Source organism: Nanorana parkeri, unplaced genomic scaffold (genome assembly GCF_000935625.1).
Source record: "Nanorana parkeri isolate BGI_ZX_2015 unplaced genomic scaffold, ASM93562v1 scaffold25, whole genome shotgun sequence".
In the NCBI taxonomy this organism is placed as follows: Eukaryota; Metazoa; Chordata; class Amphibia; order Anura; family Dicroglossidae; genus Nanorana; species Nanorana parkeri.
In genome coordinates this window covers 2,630,810-2,651,179 of record NW_017306293.1, presented here as the reverse complement: position 1 = coordinate 2,651,179, position 20,370 = coordinate 2,630,810, and the positions used below count along the sequence as shown (strand labels likewise).

The window sequence follows — 20,370 nt, the reverse complement described above, 5'->3', positions numbered from 1 at the left end:
AATCCATTAAGGCACTTGATTTATGTGTCCCGTGGATGGTTAACAAATAATATTGTTATATAAATATATGTTATAAACAATAACAGCGTACAGTATCTAAAGTATCTGCATTTATATAGGGCTGTGTGTCAGGTATCTAGAGGTCGGCCTGGGTGTGAGTAATGAAAGTTTCAGAATTGAAGGGTGTAAGAATCAAGTAATATATGGAGGTATAAATATAGGTGTAAGCACTTAGAGGGTCATAAAAGGTATACATTAAATATATAAATCTACGTGCACTTAGACGGACAATATGTCAGCTGTTTGCTGATGCAAGGCACTTATTGTGTCAGATGTAACAGGTTTGTCAATAGGAGTTTTTAATTAACGTAAAAAACACTTGAAACCTCCAGACGGAGTGACAGACGGAGGACTGACGGGAAGTGAGTTTTGGCTCAAGGAATATAAGGAAGGAGCTACATTTACATTCTGCGCACTGCGATTCCTTATACATTCCTTTATTGTCATTACAATAATGCGAGGTCACAGGAAAAGAAATGTGACAGTTCACCTGTTACATCTAAATACCTTTCTGTGATCAAAACACTTTGAGGCACTACATATATGTGCCCTGGCTGTTTAGGGAAATGTATAGATCTGTAGGGTTTCATAATATGTAAGTGCTTTAGAAATCAGGCTTTGAGAATACAGCTTAGCCATAGGAAGTTTACTTTCACCTCTTGGGGACGTGATCTGCTTTCTGCTGGTGATTCATGAGGACAGGCTGAAAGCAGGCTGCAGTGACATCGCAAATTAAACATGACACACGCATGTCACTGAGCTACTCCACACGAACATACACTTATCCAAAACATGGCTGCATCTTTGCTTACAGGAAACACTTAACCCCTCTGATGCAAGGACCCAGAAGAGCAATATTTAGCCTTTTGCCTGCCAAAATCCTGATAGGCGAGCAACACAGCCTAGATCCGGGCTGCCTTCCATGTGATAAGCGAAGGGAGGGGAAGGTTTATTTAGCTAGAAGAGAAGCAGAGTTCAGTTCTAAATATTTGATGTTTTAGGATCGTTAAGCATAATTAAATACACTGATGTTAATGCCGTCCGCTCAGTGGAAGTGACAGGCGATAACTGCTGCATTTTATGAGTCCATTGGGGAGGCCTCACATACTTCCCCTCTACCTCTTTTCTTCAGCAATATTTGACTCTGTACGAGAAAGGACAGACAAATGGATAACGTTGCAAATATGCTTCCATTGATGTGCTATATCATCCTATGAGCTAGGGACAAAATAAAGCTCCTAAGGATGATGAAATATATAACACTACACACATAAAAATACTGTCCCCCATACCATCTTGTCTTGATTTGTATTGTAACTGTAATGTCTTCCTTATATTATAAAGCACTGCACAAACTGTTAGTGCTATATAAATCCTGTATAATAATAATAATAATATCTCTATAAGGGATCAGCAAAATATAGTAATGTATTAAAGGTAGCTGTTCCATTTTAACTGCTTACAGTACTAAACCATGGGCCTAATTTACTAATGCTCCTAATAATGATTGCATGCTTAAAGTGAACACAAGTTCTCCTTCGTCAATCAGATCTTATGAATCATAAATAAGTAATGGAACCATTTTCTGTGACCTATATTAAAGACAGATGCACAGTACTGAAGTCACTTGTAGTGCCAGCAATGTTTGCTTCACAAGTGTGCTGCCAGCCTGTCATTAACATACAATACTATAATGGTGCTGCCAAACTCGCACAGTTACTCAGTAGTACAGCAGTGCTGCCAGCTTGGTACTGATTGACAACACTTTAAAACTGACATCTGTTTCACACTGCTACATGACAACAGTTGTGCCATCCCCTCAGTAATACAAGGGTAACAAACCTTTGTGATACAGAATATGTGTAGTAACCTCATATCGACCTAAAGTGTCTGCCTTCATTTGTATACGAAGAAGCAGAAACATACTATGCATTAAACAATTAATCAAGCAGTCCTGTCTTTTACTTACTGAAATAGACCACTAAATTCAGTAAACTCCCAGTTATCCGGCACCCATGGGGATTGTTGCCGGAAAACTGTAGTTTTTGGTTGCTTGAGAGTTAATAGTAACTCTCAAGCAGCAGCACCCTCCTTTCCCCGCAGCCCCATTTACCTGCCGGCTAGCTTCTGCAGCTGACAGGTGAATAGATTTCAATAGCCAGCCTGCTATTGGCTATTTAAAATTGTAATAGCCAATAGCAGGTTGGCTACTGAAGCCACGCCCACTGAGCAGAGGAGCGGCCCTGAGAGAGAAAGTTCTCCCTCAGGTCCGCTCCTTTGCTCAGTGGATGGGTGCAATAGCTTACTATTGGCTAATGCAATTTAAAATAGCCGATAGTAGGCTGGCTGTTAAAACTGCCAGAACTGCTCCCTTGCTTGTTGGTCAGGGTTTCAATAGTCAGCCTGTTATTGGCTATTTCGAATTGCAATAGTCAATAGTAGGCTTGCTATTGAAAACCCATCTACTGAGCAGAAGAGTGGACCTGAGAGAGAAAGTTCTCTCTAAGGTATGCTCCTCTACTTAGTGGGCGGGCACAATAGCCAGCCTGCTATTGGCCATTGCAATTTTAAATAGCCAATAGCAGGCTGGGTATTGAAACCCATTCACCTGTTGGCTGCAGAAGCTAGCTGGCAGGTAAACAGGGCTGCGGGGGAAGCAGGGTGCTGCTGCCTGAGAGTTACTTTTAACTCTCAAGCAACCAAAAACTACAGCTATCCAGCACTTACTGATCCCTGTGGGTGGCGGATTCAAGGTACAGTAAGTTGAGGAGATCGTTTGTTAAGCCCTGTACGGTTGGTGGATTAGTGGCAAGCCATTCTCTCATAATGTTTCTCCTGGCTGCCAAGAGTGCGATACTGATCCATTGTCTGGTGTATTTACTGTAACCCCCAGGATCTTCCCAATAATTCAACAGAATCAATAACACATCAGATGGTATCCTCCTGTCTACCTGCCTTGAGTTCTTTAAAGAAAGACTCAATGCTATCCAATAAACACAAGTTTAAAAACTACTATGCAGGTCATTATCTATCAGTTAATACAATATGCAAAGCATGAATTGAAGCAACAATCATTGTAAATGAGGTTTTCTGATGAACTGGAACATGAATTGTAATTATTGTATAACCTTATGATAATTTGGGAGAGATTGCATACAATGCAGTCCTCTGTTGTACTGTTAGACGTATTCACTAATGCAGAGGAGTATATACTATGTGGTATACAAAGCACAGTAACCATTGGCCACCACTAATCTGACCACAGTCAACTGAAATTGATATGAATTCCTGCACTTTACTTGTCATCATCACCATCATCTTTGCACTATTTACTTAATAAACCTAACAAAAAAATATAAGCAATACAAATAAAACTGTTTAGGCTTAGGGGGTTATGGAGGCAGGCTTTGTGTCCTCACTAACTATAACATGGAATCCTATGATGGCCAGTAATATATAATGTTTCCAATATATACATAGTATAAACATACAGACATTATTGTTAAGAGACCACCATATAATATTCAGCTAGTAATAATCATTTTGTGTTGAAGCATACTAAAATATCCCAAACCACAGAGCTAAATCTTGGTTTGTACTGGTATGAGAACTTGCAATACTCTGGTACTAACTGGCATTTAAATGCAGTATTTGCATAGATGCAGTATGTCCAGAGACCACACAGATATGGCACTCTAATCTGATCTGTTGTATACATTAAAACATTACCTCTAAATGGTAGCTAGGACTGTAGTGCAAGTGTTGTGCAAAATGCAAGTGAGTAAATGAGTTATAGCAAGCACAGCAAGATCTGGGATATAGAGGTTGTTAGCACATTTTTTCGGTCTTCCTTACACAGAAGCTCATGCTATAATTTATCATCAATTAAATATTAGATATTCATTATGTGCCTATACTTTGCTCTTCCTTTTCCCTTTCTTGTATTTCCCGTTATAGTGTCCATCCATTTTCTGTGCTGTGCTGGCTCTCTATATATTCCTTTTTACTCGCTTCTTCTCCCTCCCTCTTTCTCTCCTCCTCCTGTTCTCTGGCTCTTCCCTCCTCCCTCTCTCTGTGCTTTTGCTCTAATGCATTTCACACTCATGCCCTGATATTCAATACAATCTTTATTCACTATCCCGAGAGGTTGCCCTTACGAGGGTCAGGCTACCGTGTGCTGCCACTATTTCTGCTGGGGGGTATAAATGGAGGGGGGCTGATTCCGAAAGACAACTGGACCACGGAAGAAAGCTCTATTTATCTGCTGTATATATGAACATCTCCTGTCTCCAAGGGTCTCATACTGCAATGTATAGCAATGGTGAGAAAGATGCCTACTTCTCTCCTCATCTCTCTGCATTTTTTCCCATCTGACCGTTTTCAGAAGAGATATTTTGTTGTAATAGAATTTTACTATTCATCATATACCTATTGTCTAATTAATCTTATAGCTTTGTAAAACTGCTTATTAAAATTGCTTGCGCAGCTCTGTCTGAATCTATCCTATCAACCCTTTAACCCCAACATAGTTTGTATATATCTAAAATAAGCTTTTGTTAGAGTACGAAGCATTACATAACACTGTCTTGTGCCATGTACATAGCCACTGTCATTTTGCCACATCTGTTCCCTACAGAACTTCTCAGAGCATTTCTGTATATTTTCTATGTACCTCCTGTTGAATCACACCGTCTCCTACAAATACTCATTTTTCATATTGAAATTATCTTTTTACTCACTCCTATAACTTGATGTAACAGTTTGTTCAACACTTTTTTCTTTCTGCTGCTTCATTTGACCAATTGATGGACCTCATTCTACTGTACCTTTTCCCTCCTAAAGTCATCTGGGGAACATAAATACTAGGCAAGAGCATAGCACTAAACACAGGCAATATCCTACATGGGGTCCTTGTCTAGTGGGATTTAACCCTTTTTAAAGGGACATGTTTTAAATTTTTGTCTTTTTTGATGTCTCCTCACGTCTCATTTGCCCTCTCACCTCATTAAGAAACCTGCAAAGCCTAACAAGTATAAGAACGAGCCTCTCGTTATCCTTCCTTTTTTCCCACCTTTTCTTAGCACATTAGGCGCTCATATACTTATATTCCAGTTCATCTGACAATTGTACTCGTTATTACAAAGACGTTTAATTAGCCAAAAATGCTACTTGGGTTCACAGTATGCAGACAGCACTGTCTGTTCTCACTTCTTTCTCTCACTCCCTCCCTCTTTCACTCGTTCCTCGGCCTGCTTTTAGATTGTGTGTACGCCTTCAGGCTCTGTTATAGCTGCCACAGTTCTCAATTCATGCCTGGTATATGTGTGTGTATGATGTTGTGCTTTATTGTGAGAAAATGATAACTAAAAATAACTAAACTGAAAACACAACTCTCTAACAAAAATCTCTAACATCTTGGGTGCTACCGTAATCTTAGGCGACTATGCTCAGTACAGTTACTGTGTGTTAATGCGATGTGTTGTATAAATAAATGTGAAAAAAGGTTTAATGTATTTATAAGCAAGAATGAGTATAGGCAGATTTTTCATGTTGCTGATAATGCAAAAAACTCTGACGTCTTTACATAGCAATATGGAGCATATATGATCACAAATTATCTAAACACTGGAACCTTGATCTGACTGCCTGTAAATTTTTGGAATATTATTCTTTTTCGATGATGCTGTATAGATAAACTAGTGCCATGCCTTTAAACTAGTGCCTGCTGTGTGCTGTCCTCTGGATATGCGTGTCAGGTGAAAAGGTCATCCTGGCACAATCAGAAGCTCTCTTAAGGGCCCCTTAAGCTGTTTGAACAGTATTCCTATTTAACTTGTAAGGTGATTATTAGAAGAAATGCACTTTTTCTGTTTCGTATTAACATAACAGCAAAGAGACTGTACTAATGTGCGACAATAAATCCTTATTAGCAGAAGCTACTTCTCAAATGTCGGCGCATCAAGTTGTCACTGATTATTGAGAGGTTTGCCTAGTGCCAGACAAAACACAACCATCCTAAGCAATATTTTCCAACCAAGGTAATAGGACTTACAGCACTGACTCATTGATAGAGAAATGCGTAATTAGCAGATGCAATAATGTTACAGCAAACTACCTCCTTTGTGTAAACATCTTATTAGCACTTGTACAAAGGTTACGTTACGCAAGATTGTTTTACTTTATTAAAGGTGTTTCTCTCCTTTTGCCTTACAACAGGTATTAGAAGATCTTACAAATCACCATGAAAAGCTGTAGACGGCGAAATAGTAACGGTACCGTGTGCTTTTATACAAGATTATAAAATGAGGTCCTAAGTGGAGTGTGCAGTCTTCCCTACTTGCTCTTCCAGACTTGATTTATCTTCATTTTTTCCAGCAACAAAAAAAGTCTATACGCTTCATGTTCAAGTGGTTGTTTGTGGGGTAAGAAAGTTCTTCATGCCACCACCTTTTTCTGAAGAGAATAATCAACCCCCCCATTCCTTGTCCATGAAAACCTTCTGATGAAAGGTCCCTAGATCCTCTCTCTGCCTCGGTCACACAACAGTGCACTTATTCCATACCCTCAGCCCCCCTCTGCCTGTGTCTGCCATGAAGGAGGATCACTCATTACTATAAACAGGAGGAATAGGAGGGGTAGAAAAAAAAAATTTCTACAGAAAAGGAAAAAAGAAAGAGGAAGAGATGTACGAATCCAATCTGTTACGTTAGACTGTGGAATAAGCCTCCTGAGGTGCAAGAAAAGGTTCTCTCTGTGGATTGGATGCTTACTCTGGCCATGCTGTTTTGGATTTACAAATACCAGGAAAGTGTCATGGAGAATCTACTATAGACAAGAGGAGGAAATATATCCCTTCCGTTTTCTAAAAAGAGGTATGCACAAGTAGACAGTGTTGACAATATATTTTATTTCTGCCAGTTATGTTACATTGTAAAAATTGTAGTTATCCTAGAAGTAGTAGTGATTTCATTTGACCTTTCTTGGGTGAAATTAATATATCTAGATATTTTATTTATTCAGTTTTGTAATTGTATTACTGCTTAACAAAAAAAGCCCTCTGCCAAAAATAATCAGCTTGCCTCTTACATGAAAAGAAAAAAAAAAAAGAGGATGCCACAGCTCAATACAGGCTTAACGGAAGATACAATCTTGTTTGGCAAATGAAAGATTGCATACAAAAATGAACTATGTTAAAATAATTAGTGGTTTGTAAACAGAACAAAACACAAATCCACAAGAAGTGAAGAAACAAAAACATCACTGTAAATAATTCAACAAAATAACCTAATACATGGTAAAAGCACATACTTCATACATAGATTAATAAAATATTGATACAATAAAGGATTCGCATGGTTACATATAACTCTTAGCTGGCATAGATGCACCTTGCACTATATGAGCCTTGAGACACTTATGGTTTATACCCTCACTCTGTTAGCTGTTTCCTAAGTCTTTGTCTAGATACGATGCATGAGAGAGATTTGAACAATTGACGAAGCTTCCTTTTTCCCCCCTTCTGTAGGAAAAGGCAGTGGAGATCAGGACTAAAAAATAATGGGCTCTCCTAAATGTACATTGCTGAGGATGTTTGGTTTTACTTGTCTAACTTTTGCATATAATGGGATTTCAACTAGTAATGTCATAGTACAGCACTAATGTGATCCTTTCCAAACAATCATATACCTGCAGAAGTACAGTAACACAGCAGTTAAGACCAAAACAATTTTCCTAATGTATCAATATAATCTAATGTATTATCATTGAGAGGGATATTATTAAGTGTAAATAGGTGCATGGTGATTATTATGAAATGTTAGGTTACAACCAAGTCTTACACACCACAAGGGCAGCATTTCAGGCTGCGATATAAACAAAACATGTTAGGATGACATAAAACATGTCTCCAGTGTGTAGTGGCTCATTAATCTATGGTAATCTAACCATTTCCATCTGTCAGGTGTACGTGTTGGAAAGGAGGGGATCTGCCTTGGGGAAAGTAGACACAGATAACCATAAAGTGACATGACAATTCTCTTAGGGCCTAAGGCCTTTCTGATATGTTGGCAATCATCATGCTGTGAAAGATTTCTGAATGCCAACAAACAAGTTGCATTGCAGAATTAGTTTCTCCATGTTAAAAAAATCCATATTATATTATTATCCTATATCACAGTTGTAATGGACAACAAAAACAATAATTTATAATGTTCTGCAGTGGTAGAAAACCTGTAAAGAATTACCCATATGTTTTAAACCGTTAATACTTGTCTCCAGCACAGTCCCCCACAGAAACTACTCTTTGCTCCCAGTCCCCTTCTGTTTTCAGTAACAACCAGTGTAATTCAACCCGCTTCCTGTGAGCTCAGGCATCACTTCATCGCAACATCACTTCGGGGTCACCACCTTGAATTCACACTATAATATTGCAGGGAGCAGCGCTGACATCATAACATAAGCACAGCTCTGTGCAGTATATGACTGCCCACTGCCGCCACAGGGAGAAGTGGAAAAGACTGGAGGATGCCACATGTCCTGCCTAAGAATAAAGGTATGTATGAAGGTAATTAAATTATATGCAGGAGGAAGAAACTGGGCAGGGGGAAGGATTTTTTTAAAAATGGAATCCTGCCTTAACACCTGGTGTGCAGCACAGCGGATTTAAACACATACTGCTAATGAGGAGATTGCCAAGAAATTAGGTCTCTCAGTAGCCTGAGAAAAAAAATCACCCATGTAATCTAGCTCTATATCATTTTACAGCATAAGCATCATGAACTAACCAAGAGCATTACAAAATAACAATGTGTAAGCAGATAAAACAATATATAACATAAAAGTATTACATATTACAATGTAATATATTACATACAATGGGTAATGCTTATTTAATCGCCTTCTTGGCCCACTTCCCGGTATTTCAGACCAAGATCTTAGATCTCACTAAAAAATAAACAGTTACCGTATGTTTTCCTTGACATTGTAAATAAAAGTGGAATTATATACCTAGAGTAGAAGTACTCAAGAACAGCTCTACAAAGTATAAAATAGGGAAATATGTACTGTAATGTGGGGCCTACATTAGATGGTTACTGACACCATTGGATAAAGTTATAATGCCAACGTTTAGGCATGTATCCCAACAATGCCCTCTTCCAAAAGCTCTATTTTCTGACAAGTGCCAAATATGCTTGCATATAATTATTTTGTGTTTTGTTATATAGTTATTTCCAAAATAACATCAAAGCCCACACATGTCTACATGGCATTATACAATGTGGGCTAAATGCCCTTCCCTTTACCCCTTCTCTGGGTGAAAGCCAGCATCACATGAGGACCAGAAATTTAGCTACCATAAAAACAGTTATATCAGCTCATATGAATGGCAATACTGGCCATTCTTTTAAGCAGGTCCAGAGGCAGCTTTAGCCAGCCTCAATGCCACCTTCATTACATTTCAAGCTGTGGACCAATGGGCAATATAAAATAAAAAAATATTCTTAGTGAATCCTCTATACCGTCACTAAGGCAAACCCCATACTTGTCTTACCCGGAGAATACCACGGCATAAAGAACTGACTTGATTGTTATCCTCAAACAACTACCCAGCCAGTGGTACTAAAGTTGCTGAAGAAGTGCTAGTGCTGTGTATTTTTAAATGGTCTAAGCACCATAATAAACATCTATACAGTTTGGTTATTAAGATGCTGACATGATGCTGGTATGTAAAGGCCTTCCAACTGTATCAATTAAAACTAGAACGGAAGTGTTTGTGAGCACAAGTATGTTTATACTGTATATATTTATATATACTTATATTATATACATTTATATATAAAATATACCCTATAATGCCACAATTAAAATGCTACAAAAAGGTCCACAATAGTATTACATGCAATGACCCAGTTTAACAATTGATGTGCATTATTAAAATACAGGTCCAAAATTTCAATCCCTTAAGATTTGGTCCTCTGGCATTTAGAATAAATTATTTCTCTGAGATGTCATCATTTACCTTTACCTCCTTGTATTGGGGGTTCCTTTCACAAATCTATTGATAAGGATCCAACATAGGATCATGCATAATACAAAGGATAACATGAAAAGGAAATTCTCTATTATAAGCAGTCAATACAAAGGTATTATGGATATATTTATTTCTTGACCATTGATTGGCAGGAAGGGAGCATCCTTTGCAAGTTTAAAATGACATTAAAGCCAAAAAATTTCCCCTCCCCATGTAAATTTTAGCACTTACCTTAAATGATGTCTCTTATTCCGATCTTCCTCTTCTTTCCCCATGTTTTCATGTGTCCTTCCAGCGGTGCGGCGGCTCTCCGATCCAGCGCTGACTGTTCTGTCCCTCCGATCCAGCGGTGTCTGCATGCGGGTGCACGTGTCCATAGACTTACCTTGCGTCTCTGCTCGTCTCCCGGCCAAGAATCGGAACTGCGCATACGCCCGCCCCAAGATCCTTTGCGGCCATATAAACAGTTCCTGATTCTCGGCGCGGGAGCGAGCAGCGATAACGAGGTAAGTTTAAAACTAGTTAAAGTGATTTTTTGTTTTTTTTAAACTTCTTGCCTATATCTACTGCTTGCTAGCAGTAGATATAGGCAAAAAAACCGGAGGGTTTAGAACCCCTTTAATAGCCACTATGTAACTGCTAGTTCCTTTTCTACTTGCCTAACATAGAAGGTTTAGGCATAAAGGTTAAAACGGATAAGCAGTACACAGTGTAAAATGCTCTACGTCAGTAGCGGAAAGTTAGAGAGAAGACACTTAATACTGTTGTGCAATATACATGGCTAATTTTTCACAAAACATATCCCGATTAGACTTGTGCGCCGTCAAAAAATTTGTTCCGTTTCGTTCCGTAATATCCATTATTTCGTATTTCGTAATTCGTATCCGAAACTCAATTCGGATTCGTACGAAATACGTATTTTCATTAGTTTCGGCACATTTTCGTAACTTTACGAACATTCGTTATGATGAAGTTAAAAAGCAAAAATACCTTTGTTAATATTGGAGTCGATGTGGTAGTTGTTTTTTTATTCGAAATACGAATTCCGTTAACGGATTCCGTATCCGAATTTCGTATTTCGGACTTAAAAAAAAACTACCATCAACTCCAATATAAATGTACTTTGCTTTTTAACTTCAATATATAACGAATGTTCGTAACGGAACGAAAATACGTCCATGGAATTTCGTATTTCCTGCCTGTATTTGTAATGCAACTCTCAGCAGCAGAAGAGAACCTCTGATTGGTCAACCAAAACAAAATACGAATTCCGTTACGGTCTGCTTTAAGTGTTTTTCTAAGTTTTTTCTAAGGTGCAGGTCAAGTATGTGTCTAATAGGACACAGAGAAGGCTTGTTCCAGGTTAGTGTACAGCCCTGTCTTGTTAGTCACTTCAGCTTCTTATTAACTCAGCAACATCCGTGTTTATTAGTCCCATTCTCAGATTTGAGCATAAATTAAGTTTTATGTGCATTTTGAGGAGAATTTCTTACAAGTTATTTAATCAATATAGAGAGACATATGGCAGCTGTGGAGCATCTGGTGTAAGTCTAGGATATGAATAGATCGGAGCTGCCTGAGGTATATGGGGGATTGCAGTGAAGTTTACAGAAGTTATGATTTACTGGGGAGCTTGTTTTGTTCTTCTACATAGGTAAATATTGTGCATGTGGTAACCGGAGGGAGAGTTTTATGTGATGCATTGGCTAAAGGGAGAGATTACTATAAGACAACTGCACACATGCTGATGTGTCTTTTCTATACCAGTGATAGGTTTTGTAGTTTCACTGATCACCTATGGTTCTACTAGGATGAAAACACATAGGTAAGCAACATTGTTTTAAAGTCTAACAGCTAAAGCTGTGTTTTGAAGTGGTGCAACTGAAATTGAATCTGCTTATATTTTGCCTTCTTTGGCTCCTCCCCACTGCCTTCATATCATCATAATGGTTTTTAAATAAAACCTTTCCATTTTTAATGCATCTTTTATTATAGACCAGCGATTCTCTGCACATGCAATGCAGGGAGATCATAGCTGGTGGGAAGGGTTGGCAGGGAGCTGTACAAAGCTTCCTGAAAATATCACAGCACCCTGCATCATTACTTCTCTCAAGAGCTCTCAACCCTGATGCAGAAAAGACATTGACAAATGGACAGGACATTGACAAATGTAAGGAATTACCAAAAAATAAATAAAAAAGGTTCCTACCAAAAACACCTGTGTCATCCTGGTAATGTTGCAAAAAAGTCAAAGTCTATAGAATAATATACAAAAATATATAAAAATGTATTATTCCCACATGAAAAAAAAATACTCCATAAAGACAAACAAGACATATGATTTTAAAGAACATTTAAAAGAGAATTATGAGGTGAGTGATTTCCACTCATCCTCATAGTTAGAGCCGACCTGTGACAAAGAAGCTGTCACAGGTCGGCTCTATAGATCGGGAAGTGAGCAGAAACATGCAGCCAATTCACTCACTTCCCGATCATCTCCCTGCAGTGAGCAGTGACTGTCAGTCACCGCTCCCCCGCAGGGATTCCCCTCCCTGCTTCGATTCTCCAGCGCTGAGTGGAGGAACGGATGGGGCAGGTACAGCTGGCTCTGCCTCTAGATAGGCAGAGTCAGCTGTCACTCACACAGCTGGGTGGATCTCGACAGTATTGTCGGGATCCGTCACGTCTGCAGCACTTTCAGTATATCACGGGCAATAGCCCGCCATATACTGAGCTTTTGGTCACGGAAGGAGGTTAGTATATGTCCTCCCGTGATCCTAAAGAGAACTATGGGGAAAACCACTTACCCCATAGTTCTCTTTTAACTAAAAATCTGTCCACAGAGACCCAGGGCATGTAATTGTGTGGATCGCTGGTGTGCCCACATAAGACATATTAAAGGATTGTACTTTCAATAGCAGCTTATTTTAATAGTGGGTATAAAAGATCAAGTTAAATAATAGCACATATGATCATCCACTCATTGAAAGGTCACTGAAATGCAGTGCACATTTATGTCATGTGTATGTACTTTCACATCCACCACAACTGTATTGTTTTTTTGTATTTCACATCTAAAGGAGACATTTATAATCCATAAAGACAGGACTCTTATTAGCAAAGTTGATCTGCAATATATCCATGTAAGATGATCCTCTCAAGGAATTCATAGTGGTAAAGAGACACATCATAACAGCATTGAACAATATACACATAAATACGCACCAAACGGGCTCAGTTACTCTATAGCACATTTCACTGCTAATTAAACAGTCCACCAAGACATATTGCCATGCGTCCTGGGAAACGTATGCATCTACTCTCCTGTTGCATGGATCATTAGAACAAACTGATGCACATCAGTCTATAAGGGTATATATGGAAGTGAATATAACCTAGGTATATTCTGAATCTGTGTCTCCATGTCTTTAGACGCGGATTCAGAATATACCACGGTTATGTACATTATATGAAGTATTAGGTTCATATAGGACCTAATACTCACTACACATTGTTCCTAATACTCACTACACATAGTTCCTACTGCTTAGTTCACATAGGACCCAATGCTCAATACACATAGTTCCTACTGTCCAGTTCACATAGGACCTAATACTCAATACACACAGTTCCTATTGCCCTGACAAAACTATACAAACAAACCACTGACTAGGAAATGCAAGCAGTGATGGAAGGAGTTCAAAACTTTGGACAGCTCCTTATAAATCAGGATTATTTGCTAACAGCGAAAATAATAAAAAATGTACTCAGGTGCATTTATAGTTTGTTGGAAGGCAACAATATTTGTTCCAATGTAATGTACTAAGGTATGCTGGCTCTTTGTTAAGTTTATCTACTGCATATTTCTGTTATGTATAGACACATACATAACTTCTCTGTAGCACAGCATTTTAATCTTAGGGCGGACATGTAGGCAACAGTAAAGCTGTTGAATGGGTCCAACGATTATGATTAGTGTAACAAAACTAAAACATAGGACACCGGCGCACCGATCTAAGTGCAGTATAACGTGACTATTTAATAAGGTTAAAAGTAATGCACTTACAGGATATTAAAATAACATCTCGCCTGTCATGCATCAGATGAAAGTCCCATCTCAGCTGCTGGTCCGATATTGCTATCAGGATATGGAGAGAACAGAGTCCAGTTCAGTCCAGAAAGATTCCAGGGCGCCTGTGCTGGAAGACACAGGTCTGATCCAGTGACTGAGCACTGCTGTGGCTGGTTCTCCTCAAAGCAGGGTCACAGCTGCTGAGTACTTTCGGGTCGTCAGGTGTTGCTAGGCAACGCGTTTCAGAGGTTCGCCTCTTTTGTCAAGCCTTTGGCTTGACAAAGGAGGTGAACCTCTGAAAAGCATTGCCTAGCAACACCTGAAGACCCGGAAGCACTCAGTACTGTGGCTTAACAAAGGAGGTGAACCTCTGAAACGCGTTGCCTAGCACACCAATGTTTCCCTATCCAACCAACCAGGCTGCAGGATCGGTGCATACATCTTCTCTGGAGTAATTACCAGTATAACTGGAGTTCATTTGATACTATGAATATATAGTCCATAAACAATCGATCTAGTTGCGCAAGTTGATGACTTCTGTTTTATGTGTAAAAAAACTAAAGAACGTCTTAAAATACTACCAGATTGAATATTTGCTACTAGACCTTTACGGATATACTCTAGTATATGCTCTTTTCTACGAAAAGTTTTATTGATATAAAACCAAATGTTTTATTTAAAAATCTTTTAAAAAAACTGTGGAAAAATATTGTTTACACTAACCCTTTATCAGAAAATATGATAATATGTACTATTTATGTCTCTGCATAATGGGGAATGTAAAAATAAACACATTTATTGCATATGGTTTGAAATTGTGTGGGAGGTATTATAGATGACTGTAAGTGGAAAAGGTGAGTAGATATAATTCTGGAGAAAAATAATAATTATAATATAATTAATCCTGTAGTGTACACTGAACTCTATCAATAAGTAAATGAATAAATAACAAAATGGCTCACAGATATTGTGGCCTTGCATGATGGTAATACTGTATATCAGACTATAATTATTCAACATGGTTATATCCAGGGTGAATGTTGTATTATGTTACAGCATACATCTGGACACTTATATGAATTAATTTAGTTAACTTCTATGTGTCCATGCACTTTTTCTTAACAGACTTTCTCAAAGCAATATGTTGATATATTAAAATGAAAATCATTAGAAACAAAATTTGAATGGTTTGCAATTATAGCGAAAAGTACTTATTTCCTATGGCACCTGGTTCTATATTGTAATTAAAGAAAGATAGTTTCAGCTGCTCAGCTACAAAGTAAATATAGTAGCAGTTAAGCTGGCTTGCCTTCAAATTAACACAATGAATATCTAAAGCCACTTTTTTTTAGTTTTTGATATAATAGGTAATGGTTAAAACTCTTTTTTTTAATCCACCCACATTGGTGATATATAACCTTTACTTACTTTCCCATTCACTGAACAGGAAGCAAGAGGAAACTTCTCCAAAATAAGAGAAATCCCCTCTAAAGGTGCCCATACACTGCACGATTATCGTACGATAATCGTATGCGATCGGTTTTTCGTACGATAATCAAGCAGTGATTGATAAAATGAAAAAGATCCATGTGTTCCCATACAGAACATTTAAATCAAAATCATGTGTGAATAAAACATGTTTATATAAGCATAATATACATTTTTATGGTATAAACCAAGAAAACTAAAAACAAATATTCATTAACCCCTTCGTGACTGACGACGTACAGTGTACGTCGCCAGCATCTGGGCTGTTTAAACAGACTCCCGGCGACTTTTGCCACCGGGAGTCTGTTTAAACTTGTAGAGCCGACTGTAGGCTTTACAACAGAAGTGATTCTGGCGACTTACCTGTCGCCAGATCGCTTCTGTGTCCCGATGAAGGGGCCGCCCCTCCCCCCCTTAAATTTATCACTAAATTTTGGGGTTTAATAAGGAGTTGCGCTAATATTGCACAACATAAAAATTTGCAACTACCACCATTATATTGTATAGGGTCTTGGCATTCAGAAAATATATAATGTGTGGGGGTTTTAAGTAATTGTCAGGCCTAAAATGTGGAATATAACATGGGTGCAAAAAATGAAAAAAAGGCCTCAGTCATGAAGGGGTTAATAAACAATATCATAACTTTCAAACTAGGAATAGAACCAAAAGGCAACCTGTTCTCACTCATTATTGAAATTCAAAATAAAAATTTTCATAATCATAAGCTAAGAAAAAAAAAAAGCATCACCTCACCCCTTCACGTGCAGAATCATGCAATTTAGGGATATCCCGATACCAATACAAGTACTCATGAAAATGGCCCAATACTAAAGGCCGATACTGGCACCTTTAAATTGTTAAAGAAGAGCGGCTGTCTGAGGTCCCACGCTTGCTGGGGACCTTGTGGCAGCTGTCTGTGACAGCGCCGGTTCAGCCCCACATCTCCTTCTCTTTCCCAGCACCAGCAGGGACCAGCACAGCCCTGGACAGCCCCCACCTGCTTGTACAGCCCTGGAGTCCAGCACAAGCCCGTCACCCACCATTCAGCCCTGGAGAGCCCGGAACCCACCTGCAGAGCCCTTGTAGAGCCCGACACCCACCCACAGAATCCTGGAGAGGCCGACATCCACCTGTACTGCCCTGGAGAGACCCACATGCAGCCTTGGTAAGATCTGCATGCAGCCCTGGTGAGATCCCAGGGCCGTCTTTAACACAGGGCAAAGAGGGCACTTGCCCCGGGCCCTGTCATGGTTGTGGGGGCCAAAGCAGCTGCCCCTTGAGCCCGCTGCCCGCCGCGGTCGTACCGTAGAATCAGCACAGGAAAAAAAGGAAAAAAAAGCACAGGAAAAAAACAAAACCCATGCAGGAAGGTTTTTTTTCCCTCAGGGGCAGCCGCGGAGCTCTCACAGCTGGAGGCTGAGCGGCAGAGCCTGTGTGTAGTCAAGTCACTGCACTGGTAAGGTAAGCCAGCAATGATCTGGAGCTGGGGGGGAAGGGAACAGAAGCAGCTACTGAGTGACAGGGCTGAGCGCTCATACGTTTCCTTGATCATCTGTACGGTCCATCCACTCGGTCTTCTGGAGCTCTGCCCACCAGCCAATGAGAAGAGACCTCACCCCTCCCATCCACCACACGAGGATCTCTGGCTGGGAGTTTGGAGTTTATCTTCAGCAGCAGATGGAGACTATGTCGGCATGCTCCTGCCAGCTCCCACCCCCGAGACACGGCCAGCACAGTACTGGTGAGTGGCGGCCTGGAGAGCCCTGAGGAGAGCGCTGTGGAGAGCGCTGGTTTAACCAGGGCCCTGTGGGGTCTCACTAGGGCTCTGTGGGGTCTAACAAGGCTGGTTAGACACCACAGTGCCCTGGTGAGGCCCCCACAGAGCCCTGGTTCAGCCAAGCCTCTGCGGGGTCTCACCAGGGCTCTGTGGGGTCTCACCAGCCCTGGTTAAACCCCGCAGAGCCCTGTTGGGACCCTACAAAGTCCTGATGAGACCCTATAGAGCTCTGAAGGGCTCTTTGGGATTTCACCAGGGCTCTTTGGGATTTCACCAGGGCTCTTTGGGATCTCACCAGGGCCCTGTGGGGTCTAACCAAGCTGGTTAGACCCTACAGAGCCCTGGCGAGACCCTACAGAGCCATAGTTAGACACTATAGAGCCCTGGCTTAACCAGGGCTCTGTGGGGTTTTACCAGGCTGTGTGTGGTCTAACCAGGGCTCTGTGGGGTTTACCAGGACTGGTGAGACCCCACAGAGCCCTAGTTTAACCAGGGCTCTGTGGGGTCTCACCAGGGCTCTGAGGGGTCTAACCAGGTGGGTGAGACCCCACATAGCCCTGGTAAGACTCTACAGAACCCTGGTGCTGGTGAGACCCTACAGAGCCCTGGTTTAACCAGGCCTCTGTGGGGTCTAACCAGGGCTCTGTAGGGTCTAACCAGCCCTAGTTAAACCCCACAGAGCCCTGTGGGACCCTACAAAGCCCTGGTGAGACCCTATAGATGCCTGGTTTAACCAGGGCTCTTTGGGATCTCACCAGGGCTCTGTGGCATCCCATCAGGGCTCTGTGTGGTCTAACCAAGCTGGTTAGACCCTACAGAGCCCTGGTTTAACCAGGGCTCTGTTGGATATCCAAACGCAGACCTGGTGAGACCCAAAAGCAGCCCTGGTGAGACCAAATTGCAGCCCTGGTGAGACCAAAATGTTCTTCATAATTTTAAAGAAATTATAATTAGTCTGTATTGTTTTAGAAAAAATATCACATGTCTCTTTAAGAAAGAATATCGGTAATTGGTATCGGCAAGTACCTGAGGGAAAGTACTTGTACTTGGCCTTGAAAAAGTGGTATTGCGACATCCCTAATGCAATTTAAGCTTAACTGCAGCTAACATTTTCATTACTGGCTGTGCAATTCTGTTGCAGTGTCTACAATTGCCTCATTTCTTGTCCTGGTGTCACAAGGATAAAGAGCGGGTAGAATCCTCCCAAGGAATTTGCGACTATTCCTCACTCAAGATTAAAATAGAATTGGCTGGAGTTGGGCTTTAAAGCATTACCTTTGAAATGATTATAAATTCATCACGTTGTTATGCAGGAATTAATGTTCATATCTCTCGAATTAATTTGACAAAGTTCATACTCTGCATATATTTCACAATTTTCAAAAAAAACATATATTACATACATAGGAGCAGTGATTTCTTGTCATTCTACACTTGAAAAACAAAATTAAGTATTCTGGGAGATTTCCATATTCTTTTTATTATAGATGCTTCCAGAGGCTTGTTAACAGTTGTTCTTTATCTGCACAGTTTAGATTATTGTATGCAGTCTCCATATCCTTTTTTGTTTTGTTTTACATGCTGACTGGTTACATTTTTGACTGACTGCTGAGACACTAAACTTTTTCAAGCCCTGGTGATGTGTATCATGTATGATGCACATGGTGAGGGATAGTGGGGCACTTTTTTTTTTTGTAAATACATTTTTCTCCTAAGTTCTGCCAGGCAAGCAGTGTAGCTATTATTTATTATAGAGTAATACTACCACTGTACAAATCACTGGTTCGGCCTCATCTGGAGTTTGCGGTGCAGTTTTGGTCGCCAACTCTCAGGAGAGAAGTCATCGAACTGGAGAGAGTTCAGCAAAGGGCTACAAAATTAATTAAAGGAATAGAAGACCTAAGTTATGAGGACCACCTTCAGCAATTAAAATTATTCACCTTAGAAAAGAGGTGATTACGAGGAGACCTTACTGCAGTCTTCAAAATCAACAATGGTGAACACAATATACGGAAACAAACTGTTCAATCAGAAAACTGTATTGAGAACACAGGGACCCAACAGGAGATTGGAGGAAAAGGGGTTCAATCTCAGAAATCATAGGGATTTTTTTTACTGTCAGAGTAGTGAAATTGTGGAATTCACTTCCGCAGGCGGTAGTATCCGTCGAGAAAATTGATAAATTCAAGAAACTTCTTAATGAGTTTCTTATTTCGCTTAATATACAAAAATATGGGCAGCGATAGAGTCAAATAAATACAGATACACAATTACACACACCTATTCACACATAGGTTGAACTGGATGGACCCTTGTCTTTATTCAAACTTAACTACTCTGGTATATTAAAAACCAATCCCCCCCCCCCCCCATGTTAGTGTAAGGACTTACCTTAAATCATGCCTCTTAATCCGATCTTCTTCTTTTGTGTAGTTTTCAGATGTCCCTCCAGCGCTGACTCCTTTGTCCTCCTCTTCTCTCATGGCCCATGGAGTCTGTGCATGTGCATGCTGCTTCATAGACTTACCTTGTGTCTCTCCTCGTCTCCCGGCCAAACATCTTAACTGCGCATGTGCCCACCCCAAGATCCTTTGCGGACGCCCGAGACTCTTTAGATGTTCGGACGGGAGTGCGCGGCGAAGACACAGGTAAGTTTAAACCTATTTGAAAAGGTTTTGTTTTTTTAAAGGTTTTGCATATATCTACTGCTTACTACCAGTAGAAATATGCAGTAGAAATATGCAAGAACCTGTAAGGGTTTAATAACCCTTTAAGTGATCTCTTTCAGATATAAATTCTGTTGCGCACCTACCTAATTCCAAACAAGCTAAACTCCTGAAAACTTTAATGAACAAAGTATTTACATTTGAAAAGGGAAACTATACAGTACTTGTTTTGAGTCAGTTTGATTTTTCTTGCAATATTTACAATTTTTAGAAATAT

General features: G+C 40.0%; 1 protein-coding gene and 1 long non-coding RNA gene across 2 annotated transcripts in view; one reads left to right on the top strand and one right to left on the bottom strand.

Annotated features, from left to right (window-relative positions):
• MACROD1 (MACRO domain containing 1) overlaps positions 1-20,370 on the bottom strand; it is a 604,497-nt gene that overhangs the window by 203,144 nt on the left and 380,983 nt on the right. The gene's annotated exons all lie outside the window — the stretch shown is intronic.
• LOC108794503 lies at positions 4,129-6,425 on the top strand. Its single transcript, XR_001941714.1, has 2 exons — positions 4,129-4,381; positions 6,277-6,425. It is a non-coding gene; the product is annotated as an uncharacterized LOC108794503 (long non-coding RNA).